Genomic DNA, 23,887 nt, shown 5'->3' on the forward strand with positions numbered 1-23,887 from the left:
ATCGAGCTTTGTATCTGACCAGCTTGCCATTTCCATCTTTCTTGAGTTTAAAGACCCATTTGCATTTGAGTGGTCTTTTACCCTTTGGAAGTTCAACCAGCTTGTATGTGCCATTTTTCTGTAGAGATTCCATCTCTTCTTGCATAGCTTTCATCCACTGGTTCTTTTCTGGATGGGACAACACCTCCTTAAGACTTTCTGGCTCCCCCTCATCACTGATGAGGACATACTCTGTGGAAGGGTACCTGCATGACTCTACCCTTGGCCTCTCTGATCTCCTCAGAGGTTGAGGTTGTTCTTCTCCCTGAAGTGGGGTGCTCCACTTCCTCGACACCTTCATCAAGTTGCTCCCCCTGCTCAATAACCTCACCAGGTTGCTCCACCTGCTCGGCAACCTCGTCGGTTGTACTTTCTGCACTTGTGGGATTGTTAGAAGTAGAAGGAATAGTAACAAAATTAGGAATTATACCATTCTTCGCCTTTTCTAACATATCAGTGTAAGCACGTGATTTTTGCCCTATATGAGAATTACTCCCAAAAAATTCAAAAATAAAATAATTTTTCTTGGTGTGCAATTTTTGTGATATTTTGTGATTTTTGTGTAACTATTTGTATGTTTGTCTATGCATGTTTATTTATTTGATTAATAAAAAATACAAAATATGTCGCATTTTTGCATGTAGGATTTAATTCTACAATTGTTAGTAATTAAATTTGTTTACAAAAATTAAAAATTACAAAAATAGGCATCTTTTGCATTTTTAGCATTTAATGTCCAAATGAACAATTTTATGCTTAATTATTACTTAATTGTGCGTTAATTGTTATTGGAAGTTAATTTGCGCTTTTATAACTTAATTTAGTTCTTAATAATAATTTAAGTACTTTTATAATTTAGTTTTAGAAAAATAAAAGAAGAAAAGAGAACAAAAATACAAAGAAAAATCGGATTGGGCCACTTCTTCAATTTCAAACCACAGGCCCAAATAATTGCCCAACTTTCCCCATGACCCGGTCCGTTTCAAACCGGGTCGACCCGGTCCGCTCCATTAACCCAACACCCCATCTTCATTTTTGTCCAACACAAAACAAAACCAAAAAAATAAAAAATAAAAGGTGAATTATCACTATTAATAGTGTTTTTTGTTTTTTTTATATATATAAAAAATCCGAAAATATTTTATTTTATTTTTATTTTATATTTTTTTTTAAAAAAAAAATATAATAATTTCGGGAATGATTTAAAAAAAATAAGAAAAAGGGAAGTATTGAATAAAAAAAATATAAAATTAAAAATAGGTGAAATTCTCTTCTTTTTTTTTAAAAAAAAGTAAAAGAATGTAGAAAATTTTAAAAAACAAAAGTTTTGTGGAAATTTTTAAAAAATTTAAAAGTAAAAGAAGGTTGGAATTAAAAAATAAATATAAAGGTATCTGAAAATTTAAAAAATTTAAAGTAATTGAAAGTAGCATTTTTGAAAGAAAAAGAAAAGATAGTGGTTTGTTTTTTAAAGAAAAGTTAAATAAAGTGAGATTCTCTTTTAAAAAAATAAAAAGTGGGATTTTAAATAAGATAAAGTAATTAAAGTTGGAATTTTAAAAATAAAAGTAAATAAAGGTGGGATTTCGTTTTCTAAAAAAATAAAAGCAATTTGTAAGTGGAATTTTTTTAATTAAAAAAATAATAAAATAATAAAAAACAAATCTGAAAATTTCGAAAATTTTGCTATAAATAGAAGAGCAAATTTAGGAAGAAGAGTGGAAAAAAAAGAGGAAAAACTAGATAGAGAGAAGAAAAAAAGAGGGGGCGGAGTGAGAAGTATACACCCGATATACATTCTGGATACACTGAATATACAAGGGCAGAATTCATTTTGGAGAGTTTTGAAGTTGAAAAAGAATAGTTACTGCTTCATTGCCTCGCTTAAGATCTGAAATAGTCAGAACCTTCCTGCCTTTTACTTCTTCTCTATACTTGGAGTCGTTTATAGTCTCCTGGGTTTTCTGCTATTCCTACTGTACTGGTTTGCGGTGTTGCTGAATCGGTTGTTGCTGTGTTATTACTGCTGCTGACTTCTCCTTCTTTTTTTCTTGTACTGCTGTTTCCAGGTACACATTTGTACAATCTCGACTTGAAGCAAAAATGAAATATTAATCAGGCTTTGTTCCTGTTGAATTCCTCCTGTTTAGATTTTTGGTTGAATATAATTTTCTTTTCTTTGTATAAAAATGTAGTTGATTGATTAAATTAGTAACAATGTCACATATGTATAACTTCTTCATCTAATAATGTTAGTTTAAATTAATCAAAGAATAGTTAATCTGTTTTGATATTATGGTGTGTCAATCTCACGTTTTAGTATTATTGAATAATAGAATATAGAATGAAAGCAGTTTTTCTTTGTACAAACTCGGTCGCAATTTTCCATTCGCATTAGCCGTAAACTAATAATTAATAAGTTACGTTTTTAGCATGTAATTAATTAAGAGATTTTCTTTTATTTTAGAGACGAACTTAATAGGAAAATATAGTCACTGTAGGTTTATCCTTTTAAATAAAAATGAGACGAGCCTCGACAAACAAAAATGCACAAGCTGCGGGGCCCTCTAAATGTATATATTAAAATACTTAGAATTCGGGACAGGCCGTTTAGCGAATTTTACGGCCTTCCCAAAATAACAATACGCTAGTTGCTTTAGGCGCACCTTTAATAATTTAACCTTCTTAAACACGGGTGCACATTGATGTGACCCAAATCCAAATCTCAATAGAGTCAAAATGTGTCGACGACCACGGGTACATTGATTGTAACGCGGTTCGGGATATATTTTCACAACGTTGCAATTCCTTGTAGAAAATAATAATAACAATTATGAAAGCGGTAAAAAGTTAAAATTTGCACATAAGTTCATATTTGTATAAAATCAGATAATCAAGCCGAATATAACAGTTGAGCGACCGTGCTAGAACCACGGAATTCGGGAATGCCTAACACCTTCTCCCGGGTTAACAGAATTCCTTATCCGGATTTCTGGTACGCAGACTGTAATATGGAGTCATTCTTTTCCTCGATTCGGGATTAAAATTGGTGACTTGGGACACCCTAAAACTCCCAAGTGGCGACTCTGAAATAAACAAACCAATCCCGTTTCGATTGTCCTTTAATTGGAAAAAACTCCCTTGTACCCTCTCGCGGGTACGGAAAAAGGAGGTGTGACAGCTCTGGCGACTCTGCTGGGGACAAACACCCAGAACCACTGGTTCAGGGTTAGAAATTCGAGCTTAGATAAATTGTTATATTTGGCTTTATCTGATTTTTACATGTGTTTGAGCCTAATGTGCTAAATGATGCTTTTACCGCTTTGATATTATGTGAACTGTATATAAATTGTGTCGAAACCCATCTTCTCTCTGAGTCTTCTGAATCATGAAGAAGGGTGTACTTCGTACGACTTCTTTTCTGTATAGTGTCAAGTCCCAATTTAGAACGAGGTTTGGATAAGTCGCAAAGCCGGTGAAGCTTCTGTATTCCCGGACTGCCGCCTCCTCCTCGGCTCGAGCTGTCCGCTCGGGTAAGCCAGGTCTAGAACAAACACCCAGGTTCTGAACCTAGTATAACAAAGCCACATGCCGGATCCCTAGTAGGAACGTTTGTTTGCATCACGTGCATTTGACTTTGGAGGCCCAACACAGGGGTTGGGTCTGTCTAGGACAGGTGTACCAAAAATGAAAATGACCATCCTGATGCATCTTACTTGCTACTACTTGCGCATTTATTTGATTCGGACTTGTGTGCTGACTGACTTGTGAATATCAGGAATAATATTTTGAAATTGAAAAAAAAAACGAAATAGCGGTTAGGGAATTGATTGTTTATTTTTGAAAAGAAAACAAATGCCCAAATACTGTCAAAACTCTGCCGAAATTTTAAGAAAATGAAAAAAAATGTCTTATTAGTTTGTTTTATTAAAAGCTAAGAAAAGAAAAAAAAGTCGTTGTTCTGTTTTTGTTTTTCAAAAAAAAAAAATAGAAAAAATATATATAGTTTGTCTTGCCATGAAAATGAAAATGAAAAAAGGTCTTATTTTTAAAATGTTTTTTTTATTATTTATTTGCTTATTAAAATGCAAAAAAAATAAAAAAATAAAAATAAAAAAGAGTCTTTCATTATTTGTCGCAAATATATATATATATATATATATATATATATAAATCCGAAAAGTTTTTTTTTATTTCCGAAAGATATATATATCTTTATTTGTTGCAAAGAGTATTTGTCTTGCCAAGAAAATTCAAAGTAAAATTCCAAAAAGATATGTCTTGCAGAAATAATATAAATATCTTTATTTTCCATTGTTGATAAAACAAAAATAATAAAAATGTTTTCTTAAAAAAAAAACCGAAAATATTTTGATTCTTCTTTCAAAATTGAAAAGAAAATTCAAAATTCAAAAATATTTTTTAGAAGCATTTCTTTTATTAAAAGTAAAATTCCAAAAAATATTTTCTTTTTTCTTTAGAATAAGAAAAAAAAAACAAATGAAAATTCAGAAAAAAAATATCTTCCTTTTACTTTTGAAATTCTCAAAGTTCAAATCAAAAGAAAAGGAATTTTTACAAGTCTTTCTTTCAAAAAGAAATCAATCAAAAAAATATATATACTTCCTTTCTTCTTTTGAAGCAGTTCTTTCACAAATTCCAATTAAAAAAAATGTTTATTATTGTTTATCTTTTATTTGCCCGAACTACGCGGGTTTGATTCTCACCGGATGTGAGATACGTAGGCAACCCTCATCGGGTCCAACCCCCATTTTTGCTAAAATAACCAAAAACAAATAAATAATAATAAAAATAATATGTCATAAAGAAGTCAGGTGATGTTGTTTTGTCATAAATAGCCGAATGTTCCCGAAAGGGACGCCGGAAGGCTGACTTTGCATAAACAGCCACCTTTGGGTCATTTTAGGATTTTGATCCAGTTGACCCACTCAGCCTTAAAAATCTTCGTCCCCGAGATGTTGAAAGGCCGTGTTTGCAATATTGAGTTTGCTAATTTGAAAACGATAAAAAGAGTCATGAATAAGTCAGGTGATGTTGTTTTGTCATAAATAGCCGAATGTTCCCGAAAGGGACGCCGGAAGGCTGACTTTGCATAAACAACCACCTTTGGGTCATTTTAGGATTTTGATCCAGTTGACCCACTCAGCCTTAAAAATCTTCGTCCCCGAGACGTTGAAAGGCCGTGCTTGCAATATTGAGTTTTCTAATTTGAAAATCGATAAAAAGAGTCATAAATAAGTCAGGTGATGCTGTTTTGTCATAAATAGCCGAATGTTCCCTAAAGGGACGCCGAAAGGCTGACTTTGCATAAACAGCCACCTTTTGGGTCATGTTTAGGATTTTTTGTCCAGTGGACCCACACAGCCTTAGAAATCTTCGTCCCCGAGGCGCTGAAGGGCCGTGTTTGCAACACCAGTTTTTTTCGTAATTTTGAAAAGAAAAAAAACAAAGAGTCAGCGGTCAGGTGAATACCGTTTGAATTTTGTCATAATAAGCCGAGCCAGCTTCGGTCGCGTCTTAAACCGTTCTCGCCGAAATAGCCTTAGAGTATCTTTCAGTTGTCGAAAGGTTATTTTCGTAAAAGAATGGACAAGTTTGTAAAGTGTCAAAATAATCCTCCCCAGCCTCAAAATTCATGTGAGATTTGGAAGGGGCAACATTTGCAAAAATAGCCGTTTGGTTGCATTTGACAAACGGGGAAAGGAAGCTGGCCGTTTGTTTTTGAGTTTGTAAATCTTTTGATTAGAATATGTGGGTTGTTTGATTTTCGAGTTTGTAGGTCATCTTCAAACCTTTGAAACTCAGTTTGTTTTAATATGAAAATTGAAAAAAAATGTTCATTATTGTTTATCTATTATTGGTCCGAACTACGCAAGGTCTGATTGATGCGGGGGCATGATACGTAGGCAATCTCCATAAGATTCGACCACAACAAAAAAAAAGAAAAAAAGAAAAAGAAAGTGAATAAATAAAAAAGGCACAAAGAATAAATAAAAAAGGGTGGAATGAAGGGTTTCACGCGGGAAGATGCACGCGGTAGAAAAAAAAACATGTTAGAAATGGTTAACTGCCTAAGAAAATTGCGTTCCCCAATATGCAATTGCAATATCTGTTAAAACTTTAACGCTAACAAGTTTGTTGTTTGTCCAAATCCAAACAGTTTGTTGTTTGTCCAAATCCAAACAGTTAGTTGTTAAAGCGTACTGGCACCATACCATTATCAAACAAGATCAAAAGGGATTATACCAGAAAACATGACTGGCTCAGAAAATAGTGTTGAGTCGGAAGGGGCGGCACATCAGATGCTGAAGGAGGCGATGGCCAATATAGAAAAAATGAGATTGGAAATGCATGAAATGCAGCTAGCCATGGCTAAGGCGCAAAAGGGGCCCGAACCACTCGTCACTCCTACTTCCCCACCGGGACACACACCGAAATACCCTTTACCCGGCCCTTCAACGAGCTTCCCCGTTGCCCAATACTACCAAGGGGATACTTCCTATAATCCCCAAGCTCCACCACCCAAACAAAACCCTCCTCCGCCAATCGTCCCCGTCGTCGGGGCACCTCCGCCAGCCACGTTGCAAAGATCCTCCAACGAGCCATTGTTTCAGGCTCACGATACGCAATACTATCCCCCTGAGCCCACATTCCATGCCCCCGAACCACATGCCTACAATCCACACTTGGAGGTACCGGCAGAGATTGAAAAGCCGGTTAAAGTCCCAGAACAAGAGGAGGTATTGAGGAAGTTCAAAAGCCTGGAGCAGTCCTTCAGGAACCTGCACGGATTGGGCAACCAGGTCAGTGTGGCCTACAAAGATCTATGCCCTTTCCCGGACGTCCAACTCCCGGCTGGGTTCAAGATGCCTAAGTTTGATTTATATGAAGGGCACGGTGACCCCATGGCACATTTGCGGGGTTTCTGTAGCAAAATGAGAGGGGCAGGCGGTAAAGATGAACTGCTGATAGCCTATTTTGGCCAAAGTCTGAGCGGATCGGCACTCGAATGGTATACCAGGCAGGATTCCAGCAGATGGTACACTTGGGATGATCTGGCGCAGGCTTTCGCAGGTCATTTCCAATACAATCTCGAGATAGTCCCTGACCGTCTCACATTGTTGAGGACCGGGAAGAAGCCCGGGGAAAGTTTTCGCGAGTTCGGGTTCCGCTGGAGAGAGCAAGCAGCCAGAGTTGATCCTCCCATGAGAGAGGGAGAAATGGTGGACTACTTCTTGCAGACACTGGATCCAACTTACTTTGGTCACTTGGTGACGACGGTTGGGAAATCCTTCAATGAAGTAGTAAAGATAGGGGTCATGATAGAGGAGGGTCTGAGGTCTGACAAAATCCTGAATTACTCAGCACTCAAGGCAACAACCCAGGCTATTCAGAGCGGCACGGGAGGTGCGCTAGGAAGAAAGAAGAAAGAAGAAATTGCCACGATTGAGGCAAGCAGTTGGTCCAGGTCTGGTAAACCATACTACAACCAACCCAGACCCCACAGGCCAAACTACCCATACAGCCCACCACAATACTACTATCCACCTCAAGAACCACACTTCTCCGTGCACCAAGCCCAAACATACACTCAGCCTCCGGTTCGCCCGCAATGGCGCGCGCCGGCTCCCCATAACACACATACACTATCGCAAAACACCTATCCACCGCCAAGAGCTTACAGGAACCCTCAAGGGCAGGTTTCCGGGGAAATCAGGCTTTCAGAAATGAAAGAATACAAAGAACATTCACTGAGTTGGGAGAAACCTATACTGCCGTGTTCCACAAATTAAGGCAGTTAGGCTTGTTGAGTCCTGTTGAGCCCAGATTGCCAAATCCCCTTCCCAAAAATATGGACCACTCGGTAAGCTGTGAGTATTGTTCGGGGGCTCCCGGACATGATACCGAGAAGTGTTGGAAGTTGAAACATGCAGTACAAAATCTTATTGACACCAACAAGATTGAGGTTCAGACACCAGAGGCGCCCAACATCAATCAGAACCCGTTGCCGGCACACCTTGAAACCCACATGATTGAGCTAGTGCACGAAGGAGGGGATCTAAAGAAACCCTCACAAACAGTGATGATGATTCGTGTCGGTTCAAAAGAAATGTTAACCAGTGGAAAAGCGGTGGTATAGTTGGAAAAGGTGGATGACAAGCCAGTTATGGTGTTGGAAAAGGGTCCAACGAGGCAGATGTGCAGTTTGTGGGGTTGAAAGCAAAAATCAACAATTGAACGGCTACTCCTCTTCCTATACGAAGGGAGTCTTGGTAGTGGGCTCTGATTTTCTTTTTTGTTGTCTGGATTATTCCAGGGTTGTAATCCAGATTTTTCTTGTGCTCGCCAAAGTGTGAAACCTTGCTATCCCGTATTTTAATAAAGTGAAAGTTTTTTTTTCTCATTCCTTATTTTGTTTTAATTTTTCTTCTTATTTTTCTCTTCTGAACAGTTCTCTTTATACTGGTTCTAATGACATGGCATGTACGACGGATCTTCAACCTAATCTAAAAAATCAATTTGATTTCGAACTTATTGTACAAGATTGTGATGATAAGTCGGAATACGATAAGGATGAAGCCTTCGAAGAAATTAACAGAGAGTTGAGCCAATTTGAAAAAAGAGCCCAACTGACACGGAAGCTGTCAATCTAGGGGATGCGGATGACATCAGGGAAGCTAAGATAAGCGTCCATATGGAACCAAACATCAGGGAAGAACTAATCAAAGCACTTACTGAATTCAAAACATTTTGCATGGTCATACGACGACATGCCGGGTTGAAGCACCAATTTAGTGGTTCAAAAATTGCCCACTGACCCAGCATTTCACCCCGTCAAGCAAAATTGAGGAAGTCCAAAACCGACATAAGTGTGAAGATTAAGGAAGAAGTAACCAAACAGCTGAACGCTAAGGTTATTCGGGTCGCTCGATATCCTGATTGGTTGGCTAATGTGGTGCCAGTGCAAAACAAAAAAGGAGATGGAAAATCCGGGTGTGTGTTGATTATTGCAATCTAAACAGAGCAAGCCCAATGACGCTTTGTGATCAACAAATATCTAAGGGAAATGCGTCGACATGACTATCAATTCTGACGCAGTTAAGAGATATTATGTATGATTGTAATTGTTGTTTGTTTGTATTTAGCATTTATCAGAGAATGAAATGACGGAGACAATTCTTTCTTCTATCCAAACACTTTAACCTTTGCTTCCCCTTTTGAGCCTTATTTATTCTTTCATACCCCTCTTTTGGAATCAGTAATGAAAATGAAAGAAAAAAAAGTAATGATAATAAGAACAAAAGAAAAGTCACAAAAAAAAAACAAAGGAATTGGGAACTACGTTTGACCCGATTCCTCGAAGAGGATACGTAGGCGCCTCACGGCTCGGTCATAGTGTGCATAAGATAACATAGTGTGACAAAATAAAAATCCCCAAGCAAGAAAAACTGGGGCAGAAGTTGGCGCTTGTAATTTTGGCAAGAAAGTTTGATTCCAAGAGTTGTACTATCTTACCCCTAAAAATTATTTTTGAACTTTGGATACCCTTTCTCCTTTCAGCCATACACAAAAACCCCTATTGATGTCCAAAAAGACCTCCCGATCAGTAACTGAGAAGTGCTAAGTCAATGCAAATGGAAGTCGGGAATAACACTCTGATCCCCAGCAAAGAAGAAGATCATAAGCTGGAAATGAATTGATAGCCGAAAGAATCCCCCAACAGAGAGAGTCATATCGGCAGCACTCTAATCCCCATCTGAAAAATAAAATAAAATGAGAGAGTCTTATCGGTAAAAACCTTCACAGGCACCATAAGGCGACGAGAGTTGAGAGAAATGAGAGAGTCTTATTAGTGAAAACCCCTCGAAGGGCACTATGAGGCGACAAGACAAGATTGGCGGGAAGGATCCACATTTGGCAAAGAGTTGAGTGCCTGTTTATCCCCAGCAACATGAGGCCGTCCGAAGGGTTGATTGATACAAATAGACTGGGTTGATTAATCCGGAATGCGTGACATGATCGTTGGGATCAGTTATATCATTCAGATAAGTTCTTTTCTTTCCTTTTCCCCAATATTTTGTTCAGAAAGACTTCTTCTTTTTCTATTTTTGAAATTCTTCACTTTTTCATTTCTTGGTTTAAAGATTTTACCTCCCCAACAGTTTGTTTTTGAAAAGGATTTTCAGAGTTTACTACCAGTTGCCAAAATGATGCAAAGCAAAAGGCGAATACAATAGGCCAAAGATAAGGCGATAAAGTGAAAAGAAGTTGGTCACAAACACAGAGTGGGGAAGGAAGAAAAGGAAAATTCATCCCCAACAAGTTTTGATAGCGTAATGAAGCACAGAGCAGGGAAGAGGGAAAGGGAAAAACCATCCCCAGCAGGAGTGACACGACCACTTACCATGTGTTAAAACTAACAAATTTTCTTTGATTTGAAGCAGGAAAAGGAAATCTTGTTAATGGCGAAAAAACATGCCACAAGGAAAAGCACCAACACTGGGGCAGAAAATTTTCTGCCATTTGTCGAAAATTTTCTCGAAGGAACGAGGAAATCAATTCAAGTTTTAAGAGATAGCAAGACAACACGATTCTAAGAAAGACAGTCGTAAGTAAGACAATTCCAAGTTTTTGAAGATGGGTTCATCCGCCCTCGAATAGGATATTCTGGGTTCATCCGCCCTCGAATAGGATATTTTGGGTTCATCCGCCCTCTAATAGGATATTTTGGGTTCATCCGCCCTCGAATAGGATATTTTGGGTTCATCCGCCCTCGAATAGGGTATTCTGGGTTCATCCGCCCTCGAATAGGGTATTCTGGGTTCATCCGCCCTCGAATAGGGTATTCTGGGTTCATCCGCCCTCGACTAGGGTATTCTGGGTTCATCCGCCCTCGAATAGGATATTCTGGGTTCATCCGCCCTCGAGTAGGATATTTTGGGTTCATCCGCCCTCGAGTAGGATATTTTGGGTTCATCCGCCCTCGAGAAGGATATTTTGGGTTCATCCTCCCTCGAGTAGGATATTTTGGGTTCATCCGCCCTCGAGTAAGATATTTTGGGTTCATCCGCCCTCGAATAAGATATTTTGGGTTCATCCGCCCTCGAATAGGATATTTTGGGTTCATCCGCCCTCGAATAGGATATTTGGGTTCATCCGCCCTCAAATAGGATATTTTGGGTTCATCCGCCCTCGAATAGGATATTTTGGTTCATCCGCCCTCGACTAGGGTATTTTGGGTTCATCCGCCCTCGACTAGGGTATTTTGGGTTCATCCGCCCTCGACAAGGATATTTTGGGTTCATCCGCCCTCGAGTAGGATATTTTGGGTTCATCCGCCCTCGAGTAGGATATTTTGGGTTCATCCGCCCTCGAGTAGGATATTTTGGGTTCATCCGCCCTCGAATAGGATATTTTGGGTTCATCCGCCCTCGAATAGGATATTTTGGGTTCATCCGCCCTCGAATAGGATATTTTGGGTTCATCCGCCCTCGAATAGGATATTTTGGGTTCATCCGCCCTCGAATAGGATTTTATTTTCTAAATTGTTGTTGAAGCCAGGCGCCCACCTGTATAACGAAGAGGAATACTTTTTGTCTGTCCATTTCATATTTTAGGCGCCCACCTGTATAACAAGGGAATACATTCCACGCCTTTACCAATAGGAGACGCATTTCCTCCTAAGTTCATTTTACCCATAGGAGATGCATTTCCTCCTAAGTTTACTTTTACCCATAGGAGACGCATTTCCTCCTAAGTTTAGTTTTACCCATAGGAGATGCATTTCCTCCTAAGTTTAGTTTTATCCATAGGAGAGATATTTCCTCCTAAGTTTAGTTTTACCCATAGGAGAGGCATTTCCTCCTAAGTTAGTATTGAAGTTGGGAGCCCGCCCATATAACAGAGGCATACATTTCTGTCCTTTCATTCTGTTCTAGGTCGCCCACCAGTAAAATGCGGGAATACTTTCTGTTCTAGGTCGCCCACCAGTAAAATGCGGGAATACATTCTGTTCTAGGTCGCCCACCAGTAAAATGCGGGAATACATTCATGTTCTAGGTCGCCCACCAGTATAATGCGGGAATACATTCAGTCTTTTTCATTACAAGCGTTGAAGTTGGGAGCCCGCCCATATAATAGAGGCATACATTTCAAGATCAAGTCAGAAAACAATAAAATAGAGGGTTACAACAAGAATCCCCAGCAGGAAACAATAAAAATCCCCAGCACCGGGAAACAGAAGGTTGCAACAAGATGTCCCAGCACAAATTCAGGCGCATGAGTCAAAAGGAAGAAAGGACGCGTCTTGAAAGAAGCAGCTGGTGAACATTAAATCATGCCCAGCATAACAAGTCTGATGAAGAAAGTCGTACCCACCAGAGGAACCGCCAAAAAGCTTGATGAAGAAAGCCATGTCCCCAGCGGACCGAGCAAAATGATGAAAACTGGTATTCAGAAAAGCAAAGGGCCAGTATCATTCCAAAATTCAAGGAAGAAAAGCACCGAAGGAAACACAAGCCGACAAGAAAGCAAGGCAACAAGAACAAATTTTAGTCTAGCCTAGCTTCTTGTTTTCTTTTAAGCACGGTGTAACAAGGAGATCGGTAAGCAGTGATAACAGCATGCAACAGCAGTAACATCGCAGTCCCACGGTAGTCCCAGCTACCAAAAACTTCCCGAACTACATTGACCTGATTCCTGTTTAGCCCAGGATATGTAGGAAACCTTTGAAGCAAAGGTTCGGTCAAATCTTTTTCAAAAAAAAATGCTTCACACGGAGTACTCGGATGGGCAAAAATCGCTCGCTTTATCTTTGCACGAAAACCCTTCGTGTCTCCGGGCAAAGAGGGGCAGCTGTAAGCACGTGATTTTTGCCCTATATGAGAATTACTCCCAAAAAATTCAAAAATAAAATAATTTTTCTTGGTGTGCAATTTTTGTGATATTTTGTGATATTTTGTGTAACTATTTGTATGTTTGTCTATGCATGTTTATTTGTTAAATTAATAAAAAATACAAAATATGTCGCATTTTGCATGTAGGATTTAATTCTACAATTGTTAGTAATTAAATTTGTTTACAAAAATTAAAAATTACAAAAATAGGCATCTTTTGCATTTTTAGCATTTAATGTCCAAATGAACAATTTTATGCTTAATTATTACTTAATTGTGCGTTAATTGTTATTGGAAGTTAATTTGCGCTTTTATAACTTAATTTAGTTCTTAATAATAATTTAAGTACTTTTATAATTTAGTTTTAGAAAAATAAAAGAAGAAAAGAGAACAAAAATACAAAGAAAAATCGGATTGGGCCACTTCTTCAATTTCAAACCACAGGCCCAAATAATTGCCCAACTTTCCCCATGACCCGGTCCGTTTCAAACCGGGTCGACCCGGTCCGCTCCATTAACCCAACACCCCATCTTCATTTTTGTCCAACACAAAACAAAACCAAAAAAATAAAAAATAAAAGGTGAATTATCACTATTAATAGTTTTTTTGTTTTTTTTTATATATATAAAAAATCCGAAAATATTTTATTTTATTTTATTTCTTTTTTAAAAAAATATAATAATTTCGGGAATGATTTAAAAAAAATAAGAAAAAGGGAAGTATTGAATAAAAAAAATATAAAAGTAAAAATAGGTGAAATTCTCTTCTTTTTTTTTTAAAAAAGTAAAAGAATGTAGAAAATTTTAAAAAATAAAAAGTTTTGTGGAAATTTTTAAAAAATTTAAAAGTAAAAGAAGGTTGGAATTAAAAAATAAATATAAAGGTATCTGAAAATTTAAAAAATTTAAAGTAATTGAAAGTAGCATTTTTGAAAGAAAAAGAAAAGATAGTGGTTTGTTTTTTAAAGAAAAGTTAAATAAAGTGAGATTCTCTTTTAAAAAAATAAAAAGTGGGATTTTAAATAAGATAAAGTAATTAAAGTTGGAATTTTAAAAATAAAAGTAAATAAAGGTGGGATTTCTTTTTCTAAAAAAATAAAAGCAATTTGTAAGTGGGATTTCTTTTAATTAAAAAAATAATAAAATAATAAAAAACAAATCTGAAAATTTCGAAAATTTTGCTATAAATAGAAGAGAAAATTTAGGAAGAAGGGTGGAAAAAAAGAGAGGAAAAACTAGATAGAGAGAAGAAAAAAAGAGGGGGCGGAGTGAGAAGTATACACCCGATATACATTCTGGATACACTGAATATACAGGGGCAGAATTCATTTTGGAGAGTTTTGAAGTTGAAAAAGAATAGTTACTGCTTCATTGCCTCGCTTAAGATCTGAAATAGTCAGAACCTTCCTACCTTTTACTTCTTCACTATACTTGGAGTCGTTTATAGTCTCCTGGGTTTTCTGCTATTCCTACTGTACTGGTTTGCGGTGTTGCTGAATCTGTTGTTGCTGTGTTATTACTGCTGCTGACTTCTCCTTCTTTTGTTCTTGTACTGCTGTTTCCAGGTACACATTTGTACAATCTCGGCTTGAAGCAAAAATGAAATATTAATCAGGCTTTGTTCCTGTTGAATTCCTCCTGTTTAGATTTGTGGTTGAATATAATTTTCTTTTCTTTGTATAAAAATGTAGTTGATTGATTAAATTAGTAACGATGTCACATATGTATAACTTCTTCATCTAATAATGTTAGTTTAAATTAATCAAAGAATAGTTAATCTGTTTTGATATTATGGTGTGTCAATCTCACGTTTTAGTATTATTGAATAATAGAATATAGAATGAAAGCAGTTTTTCTTTGTACAAACTCGGTCGCAATTTTCCATTCGCATTAGCCGTAAACTAATAATTAATAAGTTACGTTTTTAGCATGTAATTAATTAAGAGATTTTCTTTTATTTTAGAGACGAACTTAATAGGAAAATATAGTCACTGTAGGTTTATCCTTTTAAATAAAAATGAGACGAGCCTCGACAAACAAAAATGCACAAGCTGCGGGGCCCTCTAAATGTATATATTAAAATACTTAGAATTCGGGACAGGCCGTTTAGCGAATTTTACGGCCTTCCCAAAATAACAATACGCTAGTTGCTTTAGGCGCACCTTTAATAATTTAACCTTCTTAAACACGGGTGCACATTGATGTGACCCAAATCCAAATCTCAATAGAGTCAAAATGTGTCGACGACCACGGGTACATTGATTGTAACGCGGTTCGGGATATATTTTCACAACGTTGCAATTCCTTGTAGAAAATAATAATAACAATTATGAAAGCGGTAAAAAGTTAAAATTTGCACATAAGTTCATATTTGTATAAAATCAGATAATCAAGCCGAATATAACAGTTGAGCGACCGTGCTAGAACCACGGAACTCGGGAATGCCTAACACCTTCTCCCGGGTTAACAGAATTCCTTATCCAGATTTCTGGTACGCAGACTGTAATATGGAGTCATTCTTTTCCTCGATTCGGGATTAAAATTGGTGACTTGGGACACCCTAAAACTCCCAAGTGGCGACTCTGAAATAAACAAACCAATCCCGTTTCGATTGTCCTTTAATTGGAAAAAACTCCCTTGTACCCTCTCGGGTTCGCCTTTTCTGACATATCAGCAGCAGTTCCAACTTCACTTTCTCGGAAGACTACATCTCTGCTTCTGATGACCTTCTTCTTTACAGGATCCCACAGTCTGTACCCGAACTCTTCATCTCCATATCCGATAAATATGCAGGGAACAGATTTATCATCCAGCTTTGTTCTCTGCTCTTTTGGTACATGTGCAAAAGCTCTGCAACCGAACACCTTCAGATGCGAGTAGGACACCTCCTTGTTGGTCCAAACTCTCTCTGGGATTTCAAACGCCAACGGAACTGATGGACTCCTATTGATCAGGTAACAGGCTGTCTGAACTGCTTCACCCCAGAATGACTTAGGCAGTTTAGCCATTCTGAGCATGCTTCTCACCTTCTCCACAATGGTGCGGTTCATCCTCTCGGCTACGCCATTGTGCTGTGGGGTTCCAGGAACTGTCTTTTCATGTCTGATCCCATGACTTGAACAATACTCTTCAAATTCCCTTGAAGTGTACTCACCTCCATTGTCACTTCGGAGGCGCTTTAGCTTTCGACCCGTCTCCCTTTCTACTAGAGCATGAAATTTCTGGAAAACTTGAAACACCTGATCTTTGGTTTTCAAAATATAAACCCATAATTTTCGTGAAGCATCATCAATAAAAGTAACAAAATATTTGTTACCGCCCATTGATTCAATTTCCATTGGGCCGCAAACATCAGAATATACTAAATCAAGTATATTCAATTTTCTTTCAGACGATGTCTGAAATGAGACTCTATGCTGCTTACCAAATAAACAGTAGTCACAAGGTTTTACAGTTGTACCTTTGGCATAAGAAATGAGTGATTTCTTGGCAAGAATCTGCAATCCCTTCTCGCTCATATGACCCATTCTTTTGTGCCATAAATCTACAGAAATCTCATCTTGTGCCGCGTTCAATTCACCTTGGCATATTTCTGCATTTGTCCTGTACAACGTGCCACGAGCAACTCCCTTTGCAATCACCAATGATCCCTTAGTGAGTCTCCACTTTTGATTTGCAAAATAACTCTCGTATCCATCTCGGTCTAAAGCAATTCCCGAGATCAAGTTCATCCGCAAATCAGGTACATGCCGCACATCCTTTAGAACCAATGTGCATCCGACATTTGTCTTGATACAAATGTCACCAATCCCCGCAATCTTTGAGTAACTTGTGTTACCCATTTTCACTGTGCCGAAATCACCTGCTACATATCTGCAAAAAAGATCTCTTACCGGTGTGGCATGGTGAGATGCCGCTGTGTCAACCACCCATTCCGACTCTGGACCTGACAGGTGCATGCATTCCTCTTCCTCATTTATAAAGAGGACAACATTATCATTATTTTGCACCATGGCGGCTGTGTTGTCGTCATTCTTCTGGCCACTGGTTTCACCTTTGCCCTTCCTTGGATTTGGGCAATCTCTTTTGAAGTGACCTGGTTGATTACAGTTGTAGCAATTTCTGACTCTTGATTTGGATCGGTTCTTTGACTTCCCACGAGCTCCGGATCTACCATAGTTGTTCGAACTCCTTTGATAACTCCTGCCTCTACCTTCTGTGATGAGAGCCTGTCCTTGATTTTCAGGCTTCTTTCTCATCTTCTCATTGAGTAGAAGAGCCGATGTGACATCTTTCAACTCAATAGTAGTCTTACCGTGCAGGATGGTTGTTGCCAAATTATCGTACGAAGATGGCAACGAGTTCAATAGCAAGATGGCTTTATCTTCTTCCTCGATTTTCACTCCGAGGTTGGCAAGCTGTGTGATTAGTCCGTTAAACACATTTAAATGTGACAAAAAATTCGTACCTTCACTCATGTGTAGGGCGTATAACTGCTTCTTCAGGTACAATTTATTTGTCAGCGTTTTGGACATGTATAGGCTTTCCAACCTTGTCCAAATTCCACGTGCAGTGTCTTCATCAATGATGTTATTTACCACATCATCTGATAAGTGCAACCTAATTGCACTAGCAGCTCTTTCATCCAAGTCAGCCCAATCCTCAGCTTTCATGGTATCAGGCTTTTTGGAATCAACATCTAGAACCTTGTGTAATCCTTGTTGGATGAGCAGATCTCTCATCCTTCTTTGCCATGTTGAGAAACCGTTATCTCCGTTGAATTTTGCTACCTCGTACTTTACTCCGGACATTTTTATTTTTCACCAAGTATAGTACTACCGACAGTGAATAGTATTTCAGTGAACGAGCAGAACCTGTGCTCTGATACCAGTTGTTGGGAATAAACCCCTTACCAAAATAATATTCACGGTAATAAAGCGGAATAATAATGTAGCACCGAGATACGGTAATTAACAAGAATAAAAGAGTAACAATGACACCAAGATTTTTACGTGGAAAACCCTTCTGAATAAGGGAAAAAAAACCACGACCCCGAGAGGAGCAACTGATATCACTATAGTAAGGAATTTTACACTTTGTAGGTCGGAGATAAATACTCCAAAGACCACTACAACACTCAAAAGAAATAACCCTCTTTTGATATTCCCACCTCACTACAATATCGCTCACTCTCTATTTTCCTCACAGACTATTTTCTTATACCTTGTCTGTGAAACCTCACTCTTTCTTTCTCTCTTTGTTGGTGTGAAGAAATGAGAGTTGAAGCTCTCCTTTTATAGCCAAAGCTTCACCCTCTAAAGCCTACAATATTTGACAATTTACACACACTTTTCACAATTCAACAAAGTTGGCTACCAAACCAAAGAAATTCAACAAGGTTGGCTACCAACCAAACCAAGTCAACAAGGTTGGCTACCAAACCAAAGAAAACTCTTATTAGGCACATGCCTAATACTTCTTCAATGAGATGGACATCATCAGGAATTGCTGATTCTGGAATAGATTGGAGCTGATCGCAGTACCCGATATCTAGACTTCGAAGTGAAGTGAGCGACGAGGGAATACCTTCTTCGAGTAGTGACCAAACTTGAGGTGAATTACGAATAGATAGACGTTTCAGAGAAGTGAGGCTTTTGAGAACTTGGCTGCTTAAGGTTTTCAGATTATTTACTTCAAAACGTCGAATGGAGAAAGGAAATTCCCAATTTTCATCAGCAAGAATCTCTTCGTCACTACCATCATGAATGATGGTTAAATCTGTGAGACGGCGGAGTATCTGTAAAACCCACTCCTTTCGGCCATTCACCAGTTTCTTGCAATACTCGATCAGAAGGACTTCTAAATTGAAGGGTAGTCCTCCTTCAGGAAAGGACTCAATTTCTGGACAATAACGCAGGGAGAGACGTTTAAGAGATGGAAGGAGTTCCTGCATACGTTCTGGCAATGATTTCAGCTTTTGGCATTTGTAAATAAACAAATAACACAACGAGGTCATCTGAATCGTGCATATAGCTGAAATTGTTTCAAGATTCTCACATTCATCAATTTTCAGATCTTCGATCCCAGTGGGAATCAAAAGCCGTGCAAGGAGATGACAACGTTTAATTCTGAATCTGTTGGTATTTGGAAGACTGCTAATACGTATAGAGGTAATAGAGTGGCAATCATCAATATTTAGTGAAGCTATCTGCTTCATTCCCTGAATTTGGGATGTAAACATTTGAGCATCATCAAAAAGAATTCCAAGATTAGGAGAACCAACAACTTGAAGCCAATCTAAACTTAAAAGTTGGATAGGTGTCTCCAAAATGAGTCGAGGACATTTTGAAATTATCAATACTGTCAAAGAACAAAGATTTTCAGGCAACTTCCCAATCAACTTGGGGCAACCTTTAATTGTAAGTCTCTTAAGTGTTGGGAACTCTCCATTCCCTAGTATATGCCACTGCTTCCACTCCAGCATATTTGCAAATTCAAGCGACTTAAGAGAGTTAAATGGCTTTTTGGAAGACAAACCACCATAGAATTCTTCAGTCACCTCAGTTATTCGATGCATCCCTCTGATGGCAAGGGCATTCAAAGAAGGAAGTTGTCCTAGTGCTGGCAAGGAATCACAATCCATGCAGTTGCTAAGATACATTTCTACCAGCTTAAGAAACGAATGAGCAGCTAGCCAATCTGGAAATTTTGTCCCTCTGTATCCCGTGGTTCGGAGTATTTTTATGTTTGTATTTGGTTGTAACTCATCAAGTATGTCTCTCTCATTTTGTGAGTTTTCAGCAATACTTTCGCTCCACTTCAATGATAACTGTTCAACGTGATTTTTTTCTCTCATGTTTGCCTTCACAACTTCCCTTCTATCAACCACATTTTGCAACTCTAGAATTGATAGAGATCCATATAAGTTATGTAGTTGATCCAGATCTCCGATTCTTGAACCGCTGCAATCACCTAGAAGAAATTTAGCTCCCACTAGCACATGAAGGCTTTTCAACTTGCTTAGATATAGCGGCATCTTCAAGCGAGGAATGTTGCTAATATCAAGGTGACGCAAGTTGCTCAACTTTTCCATGTGGTTGTAGCTCCTCAAGATTAAGGCAATATGATAAGAGAAGTGTCTCCAAGTTACAACTTGTTTATCGCTGTCCAAGAAAGGTCCAAAAATCTTAGGAGTTTTAATTTGATAAACAAGGCATTGGGCAACTCCTTAATGTTATAACCAGATAATGATAGTGCCCTTAATGATGTTAATCTTGGCAATATCTTATGCAACACCCTATTACTTAGGTCGTAAATGGGAAAAAAGCGATTCATGCTTATGGGAAGCAATGTCCTCAATTGCTCCAATTTGCACAGGGATTTCAATTTCTCAAATTCTCCAAAGCTCATTGAATATGATAAGTGTCGAGTTTGTTCCAATATATGAGATCCTTCGTTGTTTTCCAACCTGAAGCAAAGATTTGAACATGCAATTTGGGCCAGATCATTGACAAGGTCATGCATTAAGAACATCTCAGTCCCCGTTGGAAAAGACGTAGGGACCCTTTCGAACAATGATCTTGATCTCAACTCGAGAAAGTATTGGTTTCCTGACTCTTCAATTGATTCATCTTTCTGTAACCACTGTACAAGACCATTAGCAATCCACAGATTAATAACTTGTTCTTTGCAAAATAGATGATCTTTGGGAAATATTGCACAATAGGCAAAGCATCGCTTTAAATGTACAGGAAGATCATTGTGTTGAGAAGCGTATCAAATTTTGGCCTACTCCACGGCCACACAAAGAATAGCTCTTGATTGAAGAGAGAAAGAAGAAGTTTTGGGATGATCTACAAATGAAAATGTAGACCCCTATTTATAGGCATTTAAATGCCCTGCCGAGGTAAGCGCTTACATCATAAGAATGTTGAGGTAAGCGCTTACATCACAAGAATGTCGATGTAAGCGCTTACATCATATTTTCATCTCTTTTTGATTTTTCTTTCTTTTGTTTTGTCTACTTTCACATACAACAATAGGTTTGGTCCTATCAATCTCCCCTCAAACCTATGTTACATCAAGAAAGAAAATAAAGAAAGATTTGCTATTCTCTGGTGGCACCTTCACTCTATCAGTCTTGAAGGCTAACTGAGGCAGTGCACAACCTCAGTTTGTCAACACCGACAACTTTGGTCAATATGTCTGACGGGTTCTTTGATCCTGGTATCTTCTGCAGGGAAAAAGTTCCTTCGTTTATCAACTCTCGGATATGATGATACCTCAACTGGATATGCTTTGATCTCGCATGAAACACTGAATTTTTGGCAAGATGAATTGCACTCTGGCTATCGCTGAAAAGCTCACAATTGTCCTGCTCTTTACTTAGCTCTTTAAGAAAATTCTTGAGCCAAATCATCTCACTTCCAGCTTCTGAGATTGCCATGTACTCTGCTTTAGTGGTAGATAGAGCAACACTTTTCTGAAGTCTGGACATCCAACTAACAGCAATACCACCCAAGGTGAACACGTAGCCCGTGGTACTTTTTCGACTATCCAGATTGCCGCCTAAATTTGCATCAGCAAAACCTTGTAAGATAATATTTCTCTTTTTAAAACAAAGTGCCATACCTGAGGTGCCTTTGAGATATCGCAATATCCATTTTACACCTTCCCAATGCTCCTTTCCTGGATCTGACATGTATCAACTAACAACTCCAACTGCATGGGCTATGGCAGGTCTAGTGCAAACCATAGCATACATCAAACTTCCTACTGCTGAAGCATACGAAACTTTGGACATGTACTTCCTTTCTTCATCTGTCTTAGGTGATTGGTCCTTTGACAGATTTAGATGGCTTCCGAGTTGAGTGCTTCTGGTCTTTGCATCATGAAGACTGAACCTGCTTAGTACCTTCTGTATGTACCAGTTGTTGGGAAGCTATCAAGCTAATAGAAAGAAAAGAATATTTAAGAGAGAAAAGCAATAAATTGCACAAAACAAGACAAGACAAGATTTACGTGGTTCGGCAATTTTTGCCTACTCCACGGCCACACAAAGAATAACTCTTTATTAATTGAAAAGAGAAAGAAGAAGTTTTGGGATGATCTACAAATGAAAATGTAGACCCCTATTTATAGGCATTTGAATGCCCTGCCGAGGTAAGGACTTATATCATAAGAATGCCGATGTAAGCGCTTACATCATAAGAATGTCGAGGTAAGCGCTTACATCACAAGAATGTCGATGTAAGCGCTTACATCATATTTTCATCTCTTTTTGATTTTTCTTTCTTTTGTTTTGTCTACTTTCACATACAACAATAGGTTTGGTCCTATCACATTGTAGCTCAACATCAATGCTGGTAAGATGTCATTCGAACGACTTGGCAGCTCCCATATTTCACTTCTTAGAATGTCTCTCCATTCTTCTACCTCTGATTTGGAGCGTAACATACCTGCAAGTGCCTTCAGAGCTAAAGGCAATCCTTTGCACTTGGTGGCAATTTGTTTACCAACCTCTTCAAGTTTTGGATGTTCCTCGAGATCCCTGTTTTCTAATGAATGTCGTTTGAATAAATCCCAAGAGACTTCATTAGATAGAGTCCCCACGTTAATAACCCCACTACCCATCATCAAGGCAACACTCTCCTTACGTGTCGTCACAATGATCTTAGTTCCAATTTCTCCTTGTGCAAAAGGATTTCTCAAGTCATCCCACTCGATGTATTTGTTATTCCAAATATCATCTAAAACAATAAGAAACCTTTTTCCCTTTTAAGCTTTCCTTCAGTTTGATCTGAAGCTGATTAAGATACTCACCAACCATAGAGTCAAATGATCCAATTTCTTGAAGTAACCCTTTTGTTATTCTAGAAGCATCATATGGTTCAGACACACAAAACCAAGCTTTCAAATCGAAATGGTCTTTCACCTTCTCATCATTGTAAACAACTTTAGCAAGAGTTGTTTTGCCAATCCCAGCCATTCCAACAATAGGAATTACAGCCAAATTTTGCCCATTTGCATCAATAGACAATAAACGGTCAACCAATTCCTCTATTTCATTTTGCCTACCAAAGATATCAGAGTCATCAACTACAGAAGTTTCTTGTCTAATACTTCTTTGCTTAGCCGAATCAATATAGGCTTTGAGGTCAAGGCGACCAATTTGTTTTTCCAACTCCTCCAACGTTTCAACGGTGTCTTCCAATTTCTCTTTTATGTTAACTTAAAATTCATCACTCAAGCACAAGTTCAAGTCACTTACCTGTTGGTTGCTTATTTTTTCAATATTGATGCTGACCTTCCACTTTAAGTCTCAAAACTTCATAATTGATTTCTTCCATTAAGTTTTCAGCATTGTCCACAGCATCCTGAAGCTCATTAAGCCACTGGCTCACGTACGAATTTGATGCCTGCTTGTTCTCTGCATCTCTTAGCACAACTTGAAGACCAAGCAAAGTCATCCTCAGCTTCTTAAATAGCCGAAAATCATGCTTTTCCCTCTGAAACATCTTGAGCAGCTCACCCTGAGGAGCAAGCCTATCAAAGAGAACTGAAAGGCCTGAAGAGATAAATGCACTACCAACTGCTAAGCCAATCTCCATTTTTAAAAGTCTCTAAAATTAATATGTGCTAAGAGATTTATTTTACCTCTTCAATGCTAGATAATAATCTAAACAGGTCTGGTATTCTAACTATGTGCTTTAGCAGAAATTACTTTTGTCTTATAGCTGTATATTAAGACTGTTTCTCTTCTCACTTTTGCTATCATTTGCCACTGCTATATAGACAATTACTCCATATTTTTCTTGTTTTATATAATTTGGCAGTTACATATAGAAAGAAAAAGGACAACATTTTTTCCAATGTTTGGTCATTAACTATTACAAACAATGTAGTCCGGCCACTCTAACTACATCCCATCAG

General features: G+C 38.1%; 1 pseudogene; it reads right to left on the reverse strand.

Moving 5' to 3' along the window:
• Positions 1-6,131: 6,131 nt before the first annotated feature.
• LOC104226622 (putative disease resistance RPP13-like protein 1) lies at positions 6,132-23,565 on the reverse strand (annotated as a pseudogene).
• Positions 23,566-23,887: the final 322 nt, after the last annotated feature.

Source organism: Nicotiana sylvestris, chromosome 9 (genome assembly GCF_000393655.2).
Source record: "Nicotiana sylvestris chromosome 9, ASM39365v2, whole genome shotgun sequence".
Lineage (NCBI taxonomy): Eukaryota > Viridiplantae > Streptophyta > Magnoliopsida > Solanales > Solanaceae > Nicotiana > Nicotiana sylvestris.